Here is a 23,418-nt window from a genome sequence, read left to right as displayed (position 1 = left end):
ATACACCCATCACACCCTGCCTCGTGGCCTTTCCTCTCCCTCTACCCAGATGGCTCATTCCCTCATTTCCTTCAAGTCTTTGTTCGAAGGTCATTTCTCAATGAAGCTTTCCCTTCCTTCTCTGTTTAAAAATTACAACTTCTACCTTTCTAATTTCTTTTCCATAGCACTCAGGGCTGTCTATCATACTATATAACTGACTTGTTTATCTTATTTATCTGGATTGGAATATAAGCTACATGAAGGCAAGACATAGATCAGTGCCCGGACATAATACATGCTCAATAAATATTCAATGAATTACTCAATGTAACCCTTCAGGAAAATATAAGAATTGGCTGATTTGCTATAAGCATCTAAGCATCCCAGGACAATTGGAGTTAATTTTTTCTGCCAAGTATCTTCCCTGACAACTTTCTTACTCATTGTCTGTTCCTCTTTATAACTTGAACTAATCTTTTTTTTTTTTTTTTTGAGACGGAGTTTCGCTTTGTTGCCAGGCTAGAGTGGAGTGGCGCGATCTCTGCTCACTGCAACCTCCATTTCCCGGGTTCAAGCAATTCTCCTGCCTCGGCCTCCCGAGTAGCTGGGACTACAGGTGGTACGCCACCATGCCCAGCTAAATTTTGTATTTTTAGTAGAGACGGGGCTTCACCATATTGGCCAGGATGGTCTCAATTTATTGACCTCATGATCCGCCCTCCTCGGACTCCCAAAGTGCTGGGATTACAGTCATGAGCCACCTTGCCCAGCCAACTTGAACTAATCTTAACTCTTTATATCCCTAACTTCATCTCTACACATTAAGTCCCCTGATTTTTTTGTAGTCTCTCTCCATGTATATTTTCAGCTTCAGCTTCATTTGCAGCAGACTCATTCTACTGATAATTATAATTCGTCTAGTTTATCTTTCCGAGCCAGGCCTCATGCTTTGGTTATCCACACACTGGAAGCCCATTTCCGATCCAGGCAGTTATACCTAGAGGTGTGTGGTCACAAGCCCACCTCAGACAGGGCTTTGGTTGTGACAAACATCATGTTAGACACTCATGCAATAAATTGGGATTGCAATTTACAAATTAAATCTCATAAATATGGTCATGTTCTTCAGACTGAATAATTCAAAGTGCACGCAAAACTGCATTTCTGATCGTGTAAAGCTGAGGAACTTCTAGAACCATAGAGGCAATTTTATCAGTTGGAGTCCCTGAGGCCCACCTGACGATCTGTCAGTAAAACTCCTCCAAAACTTAATGTTAGCTGTCTCTGTTTAGCCATGTTTGGGACATCTTTGGCTAATTCACTAATCAATGTAAGAAGTAATCAGGTTTGAGTCATTTTCAGACATGAGCTGCCACATTTGACATGTAGTTGATTAATGAATACTTAACAAATAATTGACAATAGAGGTCAGGACTGTACACACATTCAAGCTACATAAAAACCAGTCACATAGCCCACACCTTGTTCGGAAACGACTTCTTCATCTAAAATGTTTAGATCATGTGAGATGTTACAAGTAAAATAAATTCTCAGCTAATTTGTCTGCCATCTATGCCACTTGAGACAATGAACATTTAGTAAATTGCTAGAGCTGCTGACTTGTGTTACAGTTCGTCGTGCTTTGGTGTATTTTATAATCTGGTTACGTTTTTCCAAAGCTAAGGCAGTGTCAGGATCTGGAATTTTATTCTGTTTGCAAGCTAATAAGCTAGCCTATTACTATTTCATGGATACTGGCAGAAGACATGAGACTTCTAGATCAGAGAGAAAGGACTTTATTACTCACAATGGAGCAAGTAAAATGAGTTTTATGTTGGCATTGGTTTTCCAACACACTGCAAGTCCCACAGGGGCAATGCAGAAAGGCCTATGTTGATGTTTACACATAGCTGGTTCATGTGGCAGCCAGGGAGCACTAAGCTTGGGGAACACGCTGCTTTTATAGTAAGCAAACCTGCTGTCTGTTTGGAGGGAGACATTATCTTATTCCTCAAGGTTGCTTGCTGCAAGCACAACCCTGAGCAACGGTCTGGGTAAAGATCAGTCACGGCCTTGCAGGCTTTACATACCCAGCAAGAAGGTGTGAGGATGCTCAGGGCCCATGGTGGATTGCCTTTCTCAACATATACTTAGTTGGTAAGGCATTTCAAGGTTGGCATAATTAAGTGGATCGCTTTTAATGCTATGTATTACTTTACTGATATTGTGCACACTGTTTCATTATATACTTTATCGTTTAGTATTATTTTTTGGTATGTGAAATGAATTAGTTCAGCTTCTTAGATAGTGCCACATTTTAAACGTAAGTAAAAGCAAAGTTAATAGTACTAATAAATCTCTCCTTACCCATTGCCTAACTTCACCTGTTATCAATGTATGGCCAGTCTTGTTTAATCAATGTGTACCCTCATTCCTCCGCTCCCAACCCAGGTTGATTTGAAGTAAATCCCAGATGATAAGATATGTATTTATCTGTAAAGAAATATATATTTTTGAATAATTATATTTCTTAGAATATAGCTATTAGGCCAAAATTACAGTATTCCATAGATATCAGTCACATTTCATAAATTGTTATGAAAGGGAAGTCATATAAGTCTAGCTCAAATACTATAATTCTGATCCTATTTAAATCATATTATTATTCTTCTCTTGACATGTTTACTTGTGAGGAAAAAGTATTACTACCCAACTTTAGCCAGCCACTTCTGTTTTTGAAGGTTTTTTGTTGCCTTAGACATAGCTGAATGTTTTTCCTCTGTGACAATCTTGATGTGACAGTTTCAACAGGCTGTAAATGAAGTGACCCTGACACTCCTCTCTCAGGACACGTCAATGTGGGACATGTTCTTTATTGTTTGTGAAGAACTGATGGTTCATCTTTTGGAAAAACACAAACCAGCTGTCAAAAGGCCTTTATTTGTGCAATAGTTCAGATTACAGCACCATTGGGCAACCCCTGTGAAGGATCATCCACTTTAACTTTCTGAGATGCTGGTATTTCATCATTTTTGTTGAAGTTCCAGGTGGTTTGGTTCTCTGGAACTGACAATGGTCCCTGACCAGGTATGTTTTTGGATATAGTGATTGCCATGCTGCTTCCTTTTGTAGTGGGTGGGGCGGGGGGGGCGGGTAAAAATTGTGCTGCTGGCGATCATACATAGCATTAGTTCATAAAATAACAATTGTTTCTGTTTTTTAGAACTAGGTCTGCTTCTGATTCAAATAAGCAGAGCGAAAGAAAGGCTTTCTTCTCAGTGCACCTGGGCAGTGCCATATGCCAAGAGGCCATGGAAGACAACGATGAAGCATGGGGATTCCAGGGTCAATCTGGGTTTTAATTTGCCCTCCACCACCTATTTGCTATGTGAATTGGGCTATTTGCTTGACTACTCAGTGCTAAATTTCCTTTCCTGAAATAAGGGGTAATCATAATACCTGGATCATAGGTCATTGGTGGGTTAAATTTATTTATTCAACAGACATTTAAAGGATGCTGCTAATTGTCAAGTATACTTGCAGGCCCTGGCAATATAACAGTGAGCAACCATAGGTTCTTAAACTCTTGGAGATTACATTCAAGATTATATATATTATATATATATATATATATATAATATATATGTGTATGTGTGTATATATACATATGTATATATATACATATATACATATGTGTGTTTATATATGTATATATGTATATATGTACGTATGTATATACACACACACATATATATGTGTGTATATATATAATATATATATATACATATCATCATATCCTTACCCTCATTCATTTTCCTTCATAACACTTGTCTCCCTGACATTATATATTTATTTTCACCAATATATATATGCACATATATATACACACACATATATTTTATATATAAATGAATCAGGGTATACAATTCACATATATATGCACAATATATACATATATATACACATATATATTATATATAAAGGAATTATATATATAAAGGGGTTTTATATATAAAGGAGTTAACATAGGTAAAGCGGTCAGCAAACATGAGGTGTTACTATTGCTCTCCCTGGCCTGGATCCAAAGGAGTAGCCAGACCATGGCTTAGCTAGGGAGGAACAGACCTTGTTTAAACACTTGACATGCATAAGTGTATGCTTTAGAGGAAGGGAATGAACATTCATATTGCAGTGTGGCCTTGTGTGCAGCACTTTAAGTCCTTCAAACAGTTCTGTAAGTTGGGTATTTTAAGCCCAAGTTTTAAGAATATGAAACTGAAAAAGATAAGGAATTTTGCCTACTTCGTGCACATATATGGCTCTTATACTTTCCTCTCTACATGACATTTCTCACAGATGCTGTTTTTCAGGGAAGAGTTCAAAGAAACCACAGAGTTTGAAACTGTGTGTGTGGAACAGGCCATTTGGGGTAGACCTGCCATTTGGCCTGCATTTACCCTGCCCCATTCTGAGATGATTGATTACAGGTAGTTCTTTATGTCCAGATCTCCATGTGCTGCGGCTTGGCGGCATTGATCTCACCCCATCCGCAGATGCTCCCTGAGGCCAAGGCAGTGAGAGAGAGACCAACTAGTGGCCTATATCAAGACTAACAGAAATGAAATGCATTAAACTATGAAAAATGACTTAATCATATATTTTTAAATGGTGACTGGTGGCAGCAGAAGAAGTAGACCAAGCATTAATAAAGGATGAAAAAGTAGGCAGAGGGGAGGGGAATAGGGGAGGTAACAGAGCAGAGATGACTGGATGGCCCAGACTCAGACTGGTGGACTACCAGTCTACCATGGTATCCTGAGTGACTGCACAGGCCAATGATTTGACTGCTAAGAGGGCTTCCTGTTCTTATTTCCCTTTGGTACTTTAAATAAGTCCTCATTAACTGAGGCAACTTGAGCATGGAAACTGAAAGAGCCAAACATTCACATTAGATGATGCTGGGCTACATACATTTATTTACAGAGCTACAGACAGGTAGGGAAGATAAGTACTGAGCAGGGAATATGTCATTCCTTTTCTTGTTCTATATCTAGGCAAGCTCTGGAGAATCTGAGTCAGTGAGGAACACCCTGGAGAATCTGAAAAAGTCTGCAATGCTGGGATGTGATAGGCTTTAACACCCGACAAAGACCTAGGTATGAAGTTTGACTCACAGACCTTCAAGACACACTGGAACCTTTTTAAAAGCAAAGCTTGGGGTGACTCAAGGACTGTGTTAAGATGTGGGAAAGTGGTTAGGTCAGACTGCTGACACTGGCTTCTCCTGGCTACATAGACCCTTGGCAATCAAATTGCCAAGACGGGAGAGGGCAGTAGAACAGAGCAATGTTGCCTATTTCAAGTCTGGAGAGAAGTAAAACAGGCTTGATGCTGGAGATGTGTTGCATGAATTGGTACATCTTCAGATTAGTTTCTGTTGAGAGATGAGGTGACCTAAATCACCATGCACACTTGGGGAGGCTGTCACCTTCTTGGTGACTTGGCTGTCACCAAGAAAGCCTTGGCTTTCTCCGCAGTGAAGAGGGTCAAGTTTGGGCAAAGCTGGTCTCCAGACTCACAGCTCTAATAGTCTATGAGTTCACAGTGAAAAATGTACCAAGTAGGCAGCTTGGATTACTTTATCCAGGCTGACGATCTCCAGAGAGGAGAATTCCTGGGGATGGATCAAATGCCATGAATATGAAATATATACAATTTTGTAAAAATTCAAGTTATTTTAAACTGGAGCTCTGGAACACTGTTCAACCTCAAGGCAAGCAGAAAGTGACTCATGTGGTATTGTGCAAAGCTGGAAACATTGAGGGTGGGTTGAATATTGTGCAGTTATTTTGACTACAATGCACTTTACCTTTTCAGAAAGCATCTTGCCATTCTTCAAAACTCACTTCTGCAGACTTAATTGCTCTCTGCTCAGTGTTTCCATAACGCTTTATCACTGAGCTTCTAATGTACTGAGTCCGTCTACAAGTCTCCCTCGTCTTCTAGACTTTGATCTCCTCAAAGGCAAGGACTGGGCCTTATTTATTTTTGCATCCATTATACAATGCCTGTAACCTGATAGCTCTATAGGTGTTTGTTGACTGATGAATGATATCTTACTTAGGTAAACTAGAGAAGCAGAAAATTATAATGCAGCCAGTTCCCTAAGAGTTAAATTAAGTATGAATAGAAATCATCACCAGTTGGATTTGGGAACAAGACTAAGAGGCAAAAGCTAATAAGATTGAGACCTGATAACCTAGTTGAATATTGAAAAAGGACAAAATCCTATTTGCCTCTGTTGATTAGTTAACAGTGATGAGATTGGCAAACTCCTGGGAAAGAGCCAGTGTTCTCTGGGCACACACCAAGCTACTGCAGGGAAGCATGTGGCCAGCAAGTGATGCTGTGGAACTGGGGTGAAGGTCATTCAGTCAGGTGCTTCAGTAACACCAGAGCCTACAGGGCACATAGATGGCCTAATCCATCTATGGATTAGGTGTTTTGATATCAATATTTGGATTTTATCTTCTTAACAATATGCTAGATTTAATAAATGGTTTTATTTATTTACTTTATTCATTCATTTGTTTAGCAAATATTTATAATGAGTGATTATTGTTTTCCAGACATAATTCTAGGCACTGGATAAAACAGTAAATAAATCAACAAAATTCTTGTCTTCATGGAGATTATATTCTTCTGTGGAAGACAGATAGTAAACAAATGAGTAAACTGTGGGTAGATATGAGAATTGATAAGGAAGAAAAAGGTAGAGAAGGGGAATATGAGCGAGGGGAGTGGGAAGGTTCACAGTGTTTGATATGATGGCCAGTGAGGGCCTTACTGAGAAGGTAGCTCTTGAGTAAGGAAATGAAAGAAGTGAGGGAGCTCATCATGTGGTCCTTTAGGGAAGGGTAGAAAAAGGAGCAAGTACCAAGTTCCTGAGGTTGAAGTGGACCTGGTGAGTCAAGGATCAGTGAGCAAGCTGGTGTGGTGGAGTTGAGTGAACAAGGGGAGAGTAGCAGGAGAGAGGAGATTAGAAAGACAACACAGGGTCACATCACATTGGGCCTGGTGGGACATGAAAATGACTTTGGCTTTGACTTCAAATGGGATGGGATGCCACTGGAGGGTTTTGAACAGAAGAATAACTCGGCTTGACATATAGTATGTATATATATATATATATATATATATATATATATATATATACACTTTTTTTTGAGCTGGAGTCTCACACTGTCTTACCTAGGCTGGAGTGCAGTGGTGTGATCTTGGCTCACTGCAGCCTCCACCTCCCAGGTTCAAGCAATTCTCCTGTCTCAGCCTCCTAAGTAGCTAGAACTATAGGCGTGTGTCACCACACCTGGCTAATTTAGTATTTTTAGTAGAGATGGGGGTTTCACTATGTTGGTCAGTCTGGTCTCAAACTCCTGACCTCAGGTGATCCACCTGCTTCGGCCTCCCAAAGTACTGGGATTACAGGCATGAGCCACCGCGCCTGGCCTTGACTTATATTTTAACAGCATCAATTGGCTACTGTTAAAGCAGTAAGGGCAGTAGCTGAGAGATCAATTATGAGGCTAATTGCAATAATGTAGGTGACAGATAATAGGAGCTTGGATAAGGGTAGGGACAGTCAGGGTGAGGCTAGAAGTGATATGTTTTGAAGCTGAACAAACAAGGGAGATTGAGAATGAGCAGCTAGAAAAGTCAGAAGAAAACAAGGCAAATGTGAAGTCCTGGAAGGCAAGCAAAGAAGGTATTTAAGCAGGAAAGAGTGACCCTGCTAGGTCAAGTAAGATGAGGACTGGGAAATCATCATCAGGTTTAGCAATGCAAAGTTCACTAGTGACTTTAAGAAGAGTAGTTTCAGGGGAGCAGTGGAGGCCGAAACTTGAATGATGTGTTTGTGATGCAATGGGAGGAGAGAGATCAGATCAGTGGGTATACGCAATACTTATAAGGACTTTTACTGAAAAGGGATGAAGAGAAATGAATATTAGCTGGTGGGACAAGTGGGATTTAAAAAGTTATTTTTAGATGAGCAAATTAACAATACATTTACATGCTGATAGGAGTAATTGAGTAGAGAAAGAAAAATGGACGACGCAAGAGACAGCGAGGAGAATGCTGGTGCAATGTCCTAAAGTAGATGAGAGAGAATGGCCTTAGCTAGGAGCACAGAAAGTTTATTCAACCATAGAAAGAGGAGTAAAAGCAGAATATAGCATGATGGAGACTGTGGAAGTTCTCTTCTGATTGCTTCAGTTTCCTCAGCAGAGCAGGAAGCAGACTGTTCACTTAGTGAGGATGGAGGAAGAGTTGGATATTTCAGGGGAGAGGAGACAACATGACACAGCCCTTTCCTAGCAAAAGGAGGGAATCTCTACATGGTAAGAAGTTTACAGAATGGAACACATTGTCAGTGGAGAGATGTACGCAGAGATAGGACAACAACTGTTGGGATGTCTTGGGGGGAATTCAGGTATTGGATGGAGGGTTTAGTGAGAGTTAAGTGTTCCTTTCTCAAATCTTTAATATTTATTCTTTGAGAAACTTTTATCTGGAAAATGTTTTTAGTATTATATGTAAAATCACTGATGTGGTACACAAGTATTTACACACACATAAATGCATGTAAATATTTGTATTTATATATTCTGATTTATATAATACTTTCAGAATTCCATCTCATCAAAATATTAACAAAATGCTTAACAAAACTCTAAAGATGAAAGAAGCTGAGTTTACTAAATATGAAAAATTAAAAGTAAGAACTCTTATCTAATAGTCTGAGGGGAATGTCTGCTATTTCATAAGCACCAAAAGCCTCAATAATCTCGCAATAATAAAATTCATACACTCTTGGCACTCAAGAAACTGCTGGGAAATTGCCTCATTAACCTTTATAACACCCTTGTGAGGTCGGCAGGAATTTGACGAGATTTCCGTTCTCCCTAGTGGGGAAATGGAGACAGGGAGATTTGAAGAAAACTGTAGACATAGCTCAAATATAAGTAAATCTTGTGTTGAATCCCATGAGATTCATCAGTTTGGGGGTATATGAATGAATTAAAGTCTATCAATCACCTTGAGATGAACCAGCCATCTTTAACCTGTATCATAGATTTTAAGAACAAAAAGTCATGTTAGAAGAAATGATGAGAGGAAAGAGAAAAAAAAATCTAGCGAGAGCTTTCTATTCAGGCTCTTTAAACTGTCTCCAATCATAGGTGTCAGAGAAGTAAGGATTCATTCCTGTGCAGAGGGCAAGAAGTTTGAGAAAAAAATGAATACTCCAAACAAAAACAGGAATTCTAAAGCTGCTAAAATTAAATAAAGGAATAAAAATGAGGCCAAACAGGAGAATCTTATGTGAGGTATATAGGGGAACGAAAAGGAAAAATCTCTGAAATGTTGAAGTCTGGGAAAGCTAAACTGACGGTAGAAATTATGTATTCTTGAACTGGAGTGTGTTTTGTGAGGGGAAGCGTGTGGAAAGAACTGATAATCTTGGCCAGGCGTGGTGGCTCACGCCTGTAATCCCAACATTGTGGGAGGCCGAGGTGGGTGGATCACCTGAGGTCAGGAGTTTGAGACCAGCCTGACCAACACGGTGAAACCCCGTCTCTACTAAAAATACAAAAATTAGCTGGGTGTGGTGTCCAGTGCCTGTAATCCAGCCACTTGGGAGGCTGAGACAGGAGAATCACTTGAACCTGGGTGGCAGAGATTACAGTGAGCTGAGATTGCACCATTGCACTCCAACCTGGGCAACAAGAGTGAAACTCTCTCAAAAGAAAAAAAAAAAAAAGAACTGATAATCTCCTAAAAATAGCATTCCTAGTTTGACACCCAAATGGCCTTGTGTTAACAGTAAGCAGTAGCTAACATTTATTGAGAATTTACCTTTTGCCAGGCACTCTTCTTAGCCCTGTACACATACAGTGTTGATTTAATCCTCACCACATATCTATGAGGTAAATACTACTATCATACTCACTTTACCAATTAGTCAATTTAGGCATGGAGGTAAAGTAACCTGCCCAAAGGCAGTCATTACATGGAGCAACCTGATAATCCAGTCCAATCATTTATTATATACCTGCTATGAGGAGCAGATACACAATAGGTGCATAATAAATATCTGTTGAATCAACAAATGAACCCGTAAAGAAATGACCTGGCAGGGTTCAATGCCGCGGTGAGACCCAGGCAATGCTCAAAGTACCCAAGGACCTAAGAGAGGTGTCCTGCCCTCTCTTTCATCATCTTCTCTTCCTTTGGGACTCCCCTTACCCCACATCCTTACTGCTTGCCTCCTGTACCCAACACTTTGGGTGCTTCCCCTCACCTTTGAAACCATCTTTTTCTCAAAGTTTAAGTTCTGCAATCCACCAACACCCTCAGCCCTCTTTCCACTCTCTCTTTAGCCAAAGAATCAATACTGTTAATGATTTACATACCAGAAACAATTCTCACTGGGCAGGGATTACAGGTGAAAATGAACTCCCCAGAAACATGTCTTCAGCCATGTCTTTCCAGGATCCTCCTTCAATGGTGTTAAACCCACTAGGTCCTTGCCTTTACACCTTTGAATAAGGAAAGTTTTTCATGAATATCTTTATTTTATTTTATTTTTCGACTTTCATAACCTTCCCCAATTCATGAATATCTCATATACAGAAAATCTGGAAGGGAAGTGTGAAAACTCCAAGCTTCTATAAGTAGGAAACTTGTCAAGATGACAGCTACAAATTAATATGCACAGATATAGGTAAATATAGACGGAGATCCTTGCTGCCCTTTTTTGCACACCTATGAAAATAATAGCAAAGATTTGTGAATTGCTTATTATGGTCCAGTAATTCTGCTAAGCACTTTATATGTATTTTGTCATTTAATGGCCCCAGTGACCCCGATGGACAAGAAAACTGAGGCTCAAGGAATTACCTTGACTAACCCAATAAATAAGTGGAGAAGTCGGGATTCCAATTCTCCCTAACTCCAAAACTGGTGCTTATTTTGCACTTCAGCCCTGCCTACTTTCTACTGGAGATAAAGATAGAAACACTAGGGCCCCAGGCTCACAATCACCTCCCTAAGGAGACATTCACAACAAATGCTCTTCAGCTTGCAATGAAAGCTTCACTCATCTGTTGCAGTAATTATAACATTTATTTTCTGGAACCTCTTCTAAGTCAAGTCCCATAGGTCCCAGGGAGAGACGCATTCCTGTTCTGGAAATCATGGGGGAGCATTAGCCCTGGCCCCATTGTCACCTCTCGTCACTGAAGTGACCCTGAATGCTTCCCTTCTTAGGCCACACCAGCCAAGGTATGGGGAATGATAAGAAAAGAGGCAAATTCCAGCACCTGCCTAAACTTTGAATTTTAATCATTTTTAGAGAGGTGTGTGTGTGTGGGTGTGTGTGTGTATATCCTCTACCCTTTCTCATTCACCAGTCCAGGGACTTTATATAGGTGGTTTTTGTTTGTGTTGGTTTCAGAGGCTGATGAGTGTTATCTTGTTCCTACTAATGACTTTCAAATCTCCCCCAGGATAAGTCCTATCAGGAAGAAAACCTTATATATTTTTTTGGTCATACCATATGCCTAGTGCCTAACTCTGTGCCTAGCATAGAGTAAAAATTCAATAAACGTTTGTTTAATGAATGAATAAATTGGTCAAACTCTAGTAGATTGAAGAAAAATAGCAAACTACCCTATCACTGTGGCCCTAGGGTAGTTAGGTATTTTGCAAATATAGATTTTCAGAATTTGCCACAGATCTGTAGAAATAGAGTTTGAAGATTTGTATTTTTAATAAGAACACTAGATACTTTTTAGTAGTAGGCAAATTGTGGAACATTGCCCTGGGATTTTGAATAAATATGCTTCTTATGTGTCAGTGTCTCATAAGTACTTACCCCTTGTCATTTAACAGTCATTTATTGAGCAACTACTACAGTATTTCTGAGTCAGTGCCAAGCATTTGACTTTTTCTCGTGCTATATAACATTGTTAACATTGATTCCTGGGCTGTCTCATGGTTAATGCATTCTTTCATATATTCATTCATTAGTTTGTCCATTCACTCAACAAACACGTATTGAAAGTCCATGATAGACCAGTTGTGTCCACATGTTTGGTTGTAAGGGGAGATGTTCACTGAAGTTATATCTCTGGGTCCCTGCTCAGCTGTTTTTACTCAGTTTGACAGGTAATTTATGGTGATGGTAGAGAACTGGGGAGAAGGGAGAAGCAGGAAGAGATGTGGCTTGGCCCTTTGTCAACATTATAATATAATTCTGCCCTTGGCAGAGAACAGACTCTGAGGGACTTTCCAGATTCCTTTATTGGCCACAAATGTGGTTGGATGAAATATTGTGTGCCACTGGAGCTTGGGAATTATTCTTTTTTCAGTACAGAAATCTTGGAGGCAATGGCATCTAACTTGGAGTGATTCTGTCCTGCTTATGCAGGAAGAATTATTTAATCTCCAAATCTAGTTTGTTTTTGCCACTTTGCCTATGATCTTTTCTTCAAGTATGAGATTCTTCTTGCTGGATGGTACTATTTACTATGCAAAGCTAAAATGCCAGCTGGAATTGTAGGCTTCACTCTCTGAGATCCTGTGTGTGTTAATGAATGTTTTTATTCACAAGTGTCAAAGCCAAGCTACGTAGAGTAGGTATGTGGACAAGAAAGCACCTTTGTGCTCAAGAGACCTGTCTTTGGAACTGGATGTGTCTGTTGCTGTTATCTAATCCACGCCGATGGCTCTGCAGAAGGACATATCCACCTCATCTGCTTCCAGCTGCTGGCATTGCCCCTTCTCTGCCTCTAAGCACCAGACCTTCAGGATTCCTCATTTTACATCTTTGGCATCTAATGTAAAGAAAGACTGACAAGCCTCACAGATATGTGAAGTGTACCATTTAATATTTTTAACTATTGTGTCACAGCTGTCTCAGTTATTCCTGTAGCCAAGTCCCAAGTCCATCACCCAACTCCTCTCCCTTCTTCTCTTCCTCCTTTTTCTTTTCTTTTCTTTTCTTTTCTTTTTTTTTTTTTTTGAGACAGAGTTTCACTCTGTCGCCCAGGCTGGAGTGCAGTGGCACGATCTCGGCTCACTGCAACCTCCGCCTCCCAGCTTCAAGCAATTCTCCTGCCTTAACCTCCCAAGTAGCTGGGACTACAGGTGTGCCCTACCTTGCCCAGCTAATTTTTTGTATTTTTAGAAGAGATGGAATTTCCCCATGTTGGCCAGGCTGGTCTCTAACTCCTGACCTCAGGTGATTAGCTTGCCTTGGCCTCCCAAAGTGCTAGGATTACAGGTGTGAGCCACCGCACCTGGCCCCCTTCCTCCTTTTTCTTTAGTATCTACTATATTTGGGACACTCTGCTAGAGGAAACAGTAGAATCAGGAAACTCTTTCTCAAAAAATTTTCTGTAAACCAACTGCATCCGATTAACCTGTGGTGCTGGGGAGGAAAACTCTTGAACCCCTCTAAACTTACCAAATATACTCCCAGCATGATAGGGCCAAGAAATGCATTGTTAGCTCACACCCCTGGTGATTCTCATGCACACAGAAGGCTGAGAACAACCAGTGAATCAGGAAAGATACAAACTCTGCAACTTAGAAGTTGTTTGTCCTTAGTGGAGTTACTTGACTTCGCTGAGTTTCAGCTTCCTTAGCTGAAAAACCTCCAGGGTCCCTCTGAGGAATGGAGAGGAGAAATGTAAAGCATACTTTCTGGCATACAGCATGTGCTCCATAGAGAGTCATTACTTGAAACTAGATGCTGTGGAGGGTAAGAGGTTCAGACAATGTAATTGTCATCACCTTTCTTTTTTCCTAAAACCTGTCCAACTCACCTCTACATCAGTTGTTCTCAGTCTTGGCTGCTCATTGGAATCACCTCATGAGTTGGAGTGTTTTAAAAATTCTGATGCTGGGTTCCCAGATTAATTCTATCAGAATCTCTGGGGGTGAGACCATGGCATCATGATTTTTAATAATTCCCCAGGTGAGTCCAACATGCGTCTGTCTACATTCCCTTCATTTTCTGTCTTTTCTTTCTGTCCAATAGCAGGCTTGAGCCTCTGCTTTGGAAAATAGCCTGGGGTTATGCCATGCTCACCTCTAGCCAATTAGAGAATTGTACTTTTTTGATTGTTTTTAAAAGGGACAGGTTCTGGTGTCCATCTTGTTTATTGTGAAAATGGACACCATATAAGTCTCGAATTAGGGCTAAATGACAATGCTGGTAAGGTGTGTGTTTTTGTTTTTTTTTTTTTTTGAGACGGAGTCTCGCTCTGTCGCCCAGGCTGGAGTGCAGTGGCGCCATCTCGGCTCACTGCAAGCTCCGCCTCCCGGGTTCACGCCATTCTCCTGCCTCAGCCTCTCCGAGTAGCTGGGACTACAGGCGCCCGCCACCATGCCCGGCTAGTTTTTTGTATTTTTAGTAGAGACAGGGTTTCACTGTGGTCTCGAACTCCTGACCTCGTGATCCGCCCGCCTCGGCCTCCCACAGTGCTGGGATTACAAGCGTGAGCCACCGCGCCCGGCCGGTAAGGTGTGTTATTAAACGACCTTCAAAGCGCACATGAGGAGCTTGACAGGGAAGCTTGGAGTAGGAGTGAAAAGCCCCAGTGAAGACAGACATGAAGGAAAGCTAGGGGGCTCTGCTGGAAGGCTTGGCAAATAAATATTTTCTAAGCTCTGCTGTGGAAAAAAAGGAGGAATTTTCTTTTTAACCTCCTGTTTACATTCAAACTAGTGTAAGACAAAAACCAACCAACTGGCTGGGTGTGGTAGCTCATGCCTGTAATCCCAACACTTTGGGAGGCCTAGGTGGGAGGATTGCTTGAGCTTAGGAGATCGAGACCAGCCTGAGCAACATAGTGAGGCTCCGTCTCTACAAAAAATACACACACACACACACACACACACAACCAACCAACACGGATACAAACGGATACAAGTGAAAAGGATGATAGGATGGGATGGAGATTCCAGGGCCGCTGGAACGAAAAACCCCAAACTCTCAGAGTTCCTTCTCCTAACCCTGCTTTTCTGCTTCTTTTTGTACAACTGTTTTACTGCTCTTTCTCTGGTGAACAGATTTCTCTGTTCCTCTAGGCGCGGGGTATATGGTTTCCTCAGAGTTCCTGAGTTTATGTGTACATTTCTGGCTAAACAAAGAGATTCAAACCACTCTTTGTTCTAGTTTCAGATTTTGTAGCAGAGGATCTTAATGGTCTAGGGTCAGGCATAACTTGTGACTACACAGATAATTTCTCTAAGGCCAACCAGCAGCTAATTCTGTGTGCAGTTGGTAATTTTATTTCCTTCAGATGGTGGAACAATTCGACTATAAAATGTACTTGTTGTAACTGGGGTTATAAGGTGTGTGCTCTTCCTCCTCCATGATCTCATTTTTACCATGATAAATGAGAACTCATTCATCAATAACGTCATGGTTATTTGCCAATTCTCTCTCTCTCTGTTTTTCACCATTTATCTAATCAGATGAATCAGTTATCTGATATGTGGCCATCAGCTGTAGATAAATGACACATGTTGGGGAATGTACTATTATTGTGACAGTCATTCATTGTAGAAATAGAACACATGGCATGTGAGCTGGATTGTATGCATGAGTGTGTGTGTATATCTACCATTTCAATCCATAACTTGTCCTTACACAAATTTAGATATTGAGTAAATGTTTCCAGTTTACTAGTTGTGGGACATTGAGTAAATTATACCTCCTCTAAGGCCCAGTTGACTTATTTGTCAGATGAGGAAGAAAAATAATACTTATTGTCATGTGAGGGTTAAACACAATAATACACCTAAAATGCTTAGCAAAATGCTTGGCACATTTAATAGTCACTCAAGATATCTTAACAATTACTGTTTTGGTTTTTATTATTAAGAGACCAATCTTCATCCCTAACTCACAAAATCTGCAAAGGACATACACATAAAACCTATATGTCATAGGTGCTTTATGACATTATTTTAAAGGGATCTCAATTCATGATGAATTCTTAAAAAAAAAAATTCTACCACCATTTGTTACAATCTGGCAGTGCTTACCAGTAGGGATCAAATTCTACAGGTTCACTTTCTCTAGACTCAAGGGCAGAGTAAAAGGGGTGGGGAGAAAACCCTCTGCCAATTGGTGACTTTGGCAGAAGGCTTGTTTAGAGATAAGCATTATTGAATGAGCTTCACTTTGCCCTATACCTAAGGTGATAAAACCGATAGACGTCATGACTTTCAGAAAGAGCAAGAGGTAACCTCACTGTCCAGTCAACATTGCTTTTGTACAGGACAGAATGTAAGTCCAAGACAGCATGTAGGGCACTCCTGAATATGTAACCCTTATAGAAGTTGTCCTCTCATCTCTGGCTGTAATCTTACTAGAGATTTTTGGGGAGGGGGAACGAAATCAGCATTTTAAAAAATTATTTATCATATGCTAAGTACTGTACTATGTGCTATTTGTAATACAGTAGTCCACTCTTATCCAGGGGGTTATGTTCTGAGACCCCTAATGGATGTGTGAAATTGTGGATAGTATGGAATCCTATATATGTATATTATGCTTTTTTCTCTATATACATATCTATGATAAAGTTTAATCTATAAATTAGGCACAGTAAGAGATTAGCAGCAATAATTAACAATAAAATAGAACAATTATAACAATATATTGTAATAAAGGGCTGCTCTGCCTATGAAGTAGTCATTCTTTTATTCTTTTACTTTGTTAACAAACTTGTTTCCACTTTAAAAACAAACAAAAAATCCCCCAATATACTGTAATAAAAGTTATGTGACTATGGCCTCTCTCTCTCTCTCTTTCTGTCTCAAAATATAATGGCCGAGCTCAGTGGCTCATGCCTGTAATCCCGGCACTTTGCGAGGCTGAGGCAAGTGGATCACATGATGCCAGGAGTTTGAGATCAGCCTGACCAACACAGTGAAACCCTGTCTCTACTAAAAGAACAAAAATTAGCCGGGCATAGTGATGAATGTCTGTAATCCCAGTGATATGATTTGGCTGTGTCCTTATACAAATTTCTTCTTGAATTGTAGTTCCCATAATCCCCACATGTCATGGGAGGGACCCGGTAGGAAGTAATTGAATCACGGGGCAGTTACCCTCATGCTGTTATATATATATTTACACAATTTTACTGTATTCACCTACTTTCGAACCTCAGTTGACTGTAGAAAGTGCACAGGCAGATAAGGGGGGACTACTGTATTGTATGAGGAGACAAATCTGTGATGCAGTTATTAGCTCCATTTGACAAATGGGAAAGCTGCGGAGAGAAAGACACTAATGGAACAAGGACTAATGTAACAACTAGCTAAGAGGTGGAGTTGGAAATTTAAAAGTATTTCATTATGAAATATACGCACAAAAATTAAACAAAAAACATACATATTTTAATAAATAATTATAAAGCAGACATATAACTATAATCAAGTCAAGAAATAAAACTCCTTATGTATCCTTCCCAAATGATGATCCTTACATCTCCCTACAGGTAACCACTCTACTGACTTGTGTAGTAATCAATTCCTTGCGCTATTTAAAACTTATCAACCCCTAAGAACCACTGGTGTTTAACTTTATAAAAATTGAATCGTACTGTAAATATGTCAATTCTCCCGAAATTGATTTATAGACTCAACAATCACAATCAAAATCTCAATAATTATTGTTACGAGTTGATTGTAAAATATCTACAGAAATGCAAAAGCCCAAGAATTGGTGAAGCAGTCTAGAAGTAAAATAATAAAGTAGGAAAACCTGTTCTACCAAATAGAAAAACTTACAAGCCATACTGAGGAAGACAGGGTGGTGTTGCCCCAAGAATGGACACATAGACCAATGGGACAGAAAAGAGCCTGAATCAAACTCATATTCATGTAGATACTTGATATGTAAGAAGGTGACATTGCAGACCAGTGGAAAAAAGGTGGTTTTTTGATAAAAGTTGTTGGGATAATTGGGTAACCATATGGAGGAAAATTCCCAAATACAAAAGTCAATGCTAGAATGATTAAATACTGAAATGTTAAAGCTATACAGCTTTTAGAAAATATATTGGAATATGTTTTCATGACTTCAGGGTTTGGAAGGACTTTTTAAGCCACAAAAGCAGAATTAGAGTTAAGTCTATAATTGATTGGGTCAAAGTCCATGCTCTTTTAACAGAGGGACAAATATCTCTGTCCTGTGGATTTCTTGATGCTGCATTTATATTTATGAAAGAAAAAAGAGAAAGAGATATTGGATTAAAAAATCTTGGAACAGCCTTGGAAGTAACGCTATTTCTTAACATCAAACACCATCATCTTTACACATACACGACTAATGCCCCAAAATAGCATCTTCTGTGTGCAAAATCAGGTGAAATGAATCTAATTCTGCTCCCTGACAGCCGAAGTTGAGCAGGGATGAGCACCGGCATGAGTCACAAGGTTCTGGAGTTTGTCACTTCTTCATACAGGGATCTGGGGTCCCCATATGTGATTTGTCTTTTGATTTTATTTCCTGCTGGACAATGCCAGGTCCACAGTCCTGAGTCTGTCAGGTAGAAGGGACTGCAGAAGAACTGCGTTAGACAGTGCTTGTTTCCTGGGAGGGGACCCAGATTAGCTAGGCTTGCAGAAAGGGCCATAACGACACGATCCAAGAACACACAGAGACCATGACAGCAAGTAGTCGTGATGGGATTGCAGATAGAGAAATGGAGAAAGCCACTGCTAGGCTGTCCAAAGAAGTGTTTGAGGGCAGCAGCTGGGCGCGGTGGCTTACGCCTGTAATCCCAGCACTTTGGGAGGCCGAGGCAGGCGGATCATGAGGTCAGGAGATCAAGACCATCCTGGCTAACACAGTGAAACCCCGTCTCTACTAAAAATACAAAAAATTAGCCGGGCGTGGTGGTGGGCACCTGTAGTCCCAGCTACTCGGGAGGCTGAGGCAGGAGAATGGTGTGAACCCCGGAGGCAGAGCTTGCAGTGAGCCGAGATTGCGCCACTGCACTCCAGCCTGGGCGACAGAGCAAGACTCCATCTCAAAAAACAAAACAAAACAAAAAAAAAAACAGAAGTGTTTGAGGGCAGTAATCCAGATCATCAGACAAGCTGAGCTGTGGCCTAGGCCCTGGTGGCCAGCTTTTTATATGCATCCCCATCAAGTGGGCATCCTAGTATTCTTAGCAATGTCCCTTCCGTGCTTTATCCTTCTGGACTAGTAAAGCAGCTCTCCATGTCTCTCTGTGTCAGTGTTTCCTCAGCAGTCAACAGGAGAAGAGAGGATCAGGCAGGCTCCCTGCTTGATAGTTTAGAGCACAAGCAGAAAGAGTTATATCAGCACTAATATCTACTCGCACTTAGTGTGGAAGGTATTAATTAGTATTCTTTGGTTGCAAGTAATAGAAGCAAGTTACTTGAATTAATATAAGGGGGGAAACGGGCAGGGGGAGGGAAGAAAAGAGGCACCATGGAACTCAAGAGTAGGAATGTAGTTGGGCTAAATGAGGGACTGGAAAGGGGAACGAGAAGGCCCAGGGCTCACTGTCTCCATGTTTTTCTGATTTCTGCACAGCTGCTTCACTATGCTGCCCAGTTTCTCTGTTCCTTTGTACATAGATACAAGGCAGGGGAATATGGTTGTCTAACATACTTACAATGATATTTCTTGAATTTACAAACTGTATTTCTAGCCACATAGTCTTAATCATAGGTAGTTCAATTACAGAGGCAAATCAAGTGATTGACACAGCTGGGTATACATCCCTGGCCCAGTCAGTTATAGCAAGTGGGCTAAGTGCACAGGGCACAAACACGGCTCTTAGGGATCTACTCGTGTTAAGGAAAATTCCCACAGAAGGTGTAGGGAGGTTATTAGCTTACAGACTTGGCAGACCCACCAAAAGCTGTCTACTTCAGAGGGGCACTGTACAACCCTGGGAACATCACTTAATCTCCCTAGGTCTCTATTTCTTTCTATATAATAGAAAGGGGTTGAAATCAAACACCTTTTTTTGTGATCAATTACAGCTTCAATTTGCTGTATTTATAAACTCAGTACCACTCCTTTTCTTGTTCTATGAAATTTTCTTTCTCTTTTTTTTTTTTTTTGAGATGGAGTTTCACTCTTGTTGCCCAAGCTGGAGTGCAACGGTGTGATCTTGGCTCACCACAACCTCCGCCTCCCAGGTTCAAGTGATTCTCTTGCCTCAGCCTCCTGAGTAGCTGGGATTACAGGCATGCGTCACCAGGCCTGCATAATTTTTTTTTTGTATTTTTAGTAGAGATAGGGTTTCACCATGTTGGTCAGGCTGGTCTCGAACTCCTGACCTCGTAATCTGCCTCCCTCGGCCTCCCGAAGTGCTGGGATTACAGGCGTGAGCCACTGCGCCCAGCCATTCTATGAAATTTTCTAGAGCCCAACAACCAATCATTTCTGGTAACTGCCGGGGTACATCTTTACAGAAGAGCCGCCATGTTTTACCCAAGACTCCTTTCCCTTTCAAATTGGCCTAAATTATTTTCCTTCTGGAAATTGGGACCAGATCAAGAAGACTATGTATAATAGGTGGCTCAGAAGGCAGATCAGGAAGCCTTGTGTGAATTCCTCCGTCTCTTTCAACCTCCACACAGAGGAGTGATTGCAGACATCCTGCACTAGGCAGGCAGATGGTTAGAGCTTGCAGACATCCTGCAGGAGGCAGGCAATGGTTAGAGCTGGATAGACTGTACTTGGTGGTTAGCTTTCTCCTCCACTTGCTGCTTGTGTTATCTGCCTACCAAGCGACAGTACATGGTTCATTTGCTTTAACTATGAACTCGATGCTAGCAAATAGGAACAGGTAGAAAGTGAATAACTATTTCCATACCATTTAAACCAGCAATCCCATTACTGGGCATATATACCCAAAGGATTATAAATCATTCTACAATAAAGACACACGCACATGTACGTTTATTGCGGCACTATTCACAATAGCAAAGACTTGGAACCAACCCAAATGTCCATCAATGATAGACTGGATTAAGAAAATGTGGCACATATACACCATGGAATACCATGCAGCCATTAAAAAAGGTTGAGTTCATGTCCTTTGCAGGGGCATGGATGAAGCTGGAAACCATCATTCTCAGCAAACTATCACAAGATCAGAAAACCAAACACCGCATGTTCTCACTCATAAGTGGGAGTTGAACAATGAGAACACATGGACACGGGGAGGGGAACATCACACACCAGGGCCTGTTGCGGGGTAGGGGGCTAGGGGAGGGATAACATGAGGAGAAACACCTAATGTAGGTGTTGGGTTGATGGGTGCAGCAAACCACCAGGGCAAGTGTATACCTATGTAACAAAACTGCATGATCTGCACATGTAACCCGGAACTTAAAGTATAAAAAAAACCAAACAAATAAATAAATAAAATAAAAAAAACACTGGCTGGAAAAAAAAAAAAAGAAAGTGAGTATTTCCTCAGTTAATCTCTCTCTCAGTTCCTCGCAGCCCTGCCTATTATCCACTTTTACGCCCTCGTGTGCATCAGATTGTTTTCACACACTGGTCAAGTCTAAGTTGCATCAAGGCTGGGGGTGCTCACACTCTGGCGCAGCTCCCCAGCAATTGCTCTGCTCAGCCAGAGGCCGAGAAGTGGGCGGGACACTGCAGCCCCTCTCGCTCTCCTCCATGACTCCATCCACTCGAGGCTCTGGGCACCACTTCAGGCTCCTCCCACCATTAATGACCACTTCTGTCATCCCAGGGGAATTCGTTGAGCAAATACAACCACTTGCTGGCCTTCTAGATCAGAAAGTTAACCACTGCTGTGTCCCAGCCATTTTCCTCAGAATCCCTGGACCCTGGGACAGCCTGATAATCCACCCTAGCATGAATGGGTGGACATAGGTGCGATTTGCAAGCCTCCTGTCATTGTTATTGATGTCAAGAATAATAACATGGTACCTATATAGTACCTCCTATTTCCACACTCTTTTCTTCTCTCCGTTTTCTCAAACAACCCTATCAGATGAGGGAGAGCTTTCATAGAATTAAGACCCTTGTCCGAGGGCTCAGATACCTGGAGGTGGCAGTTTGGTTGTGGCTACAAATGGGGCTGATGATGCTGGAGATTCTCCAGGCAAGGAGCTTTCAACTAGGTTCCACCCCCTCATTAATAGGCAGCCAGGGAGTCGTTTCTACTCTGCCGCTGCCGCTTTCTCCAGCCTCTAGGTGCAGACAAGAATGGAGGAGGAGATCAGACGTTTTACAATGTGTGAGGACGTAGACTTGAGTGTGACTTGAGAAAGACAGTTTTCCTGTCTGAGGACCCCACTATTCCACACACCCCCATAGGTACACACACATATGCATAGAATATTTAGTATGAAAATTTCATTGCTGTAGCTACAGTTTGCTAATAAATCTCCATACATCCATTTCCAAATAGTTTTAAAAAGTTTTAAGAGCTGTTACAAATGGATTTTTACGTGGTAGATTCCGCAATCTCTTCCTTTTTTGTTTTCTGAATTGTGCAACTTGTTTATAAAGGCTTTCTGCACTTCATGATTATATTTTTAAAAATTCTTCCCTAGTTGTTTTCAAGTTTTTTTTTTTTTTTAATGTAAATCCTTTACTTAAGGAGATTTAACCCGGAGTAAAGTGTGGACTAAAGATCTATCTTCATTTTTCTCTAGGAGCCTGCCTAGTTCTACCAACACCATTAGGAAAGAGTTCACCAATTACAAGCAGTTGAAAAATCAGAAGTGTAGGGTCTATTGTTTGTAAGCTCTTGCATGCAATTTGCCAATTGTATTCTCTGTTATTGCTATGGGAGAGTAAAAATCTGGTTTATATACATACTACATAAACTGCTCTGGAAAAATATTGTTCACTATGCTTAGATATATTTATAGTTATAAAAGGGTGCTTTTGATGAAAAAAATGCAGTGAGGACCCAGGAATAAAATAGTTACAGTTAATTAAAATATTTAAGATAGCAGTAGCATATATGAAAGATATATAGCATATATGAAGATAGTTAGCATATATGAAAAGTCAGCAGAAATTTTAAATCTCTAAAAGGCTGTGTTTTGCACTTTCTTCTTCTGAGAGTCAGTAGAGTAAGACAAGTGGACAAATCACGCAGAATAGCAGGACAGATAAGAGTCTGGAGAAGAAGTTTAAATGCGGGAGGGAGGCAATTTTGTAAGGGCTTTCTTAGGTCACCATGCAGGTGGCTTAGGCCTATCCTATGACTTTGGAAGGTCAAAAATGCTCAGTCCTCTGCCTTTCAGGGTGTTCATGGAAATGCAGTGGATTAAATGGAATATGTGAAGTGAGGAGGAGTTAGGGAAGTGGTGGGC

Source organism: Symphalangus syndactylus, chromosome 10 (genome assembly GCF_028878055.3).
Source record: "Symphalangus syndactylus isolate Jambi chromosome 10, NHGRI_mSymSyn1-v2.1_pri, whole genome shotgun sequence".
Taxonomy (NCBI): domain Eukaryota; kingdom Metazoa; phylum Chordata; class Mammalia; order Primates; family Hylobatidae; genus Symphalangus; species Symphalangus syndactylus.
The sequence above is the reverse complement of the archived record's forward strand: the minus strand, read 5'-3'. Positions refer to the sequence as shown.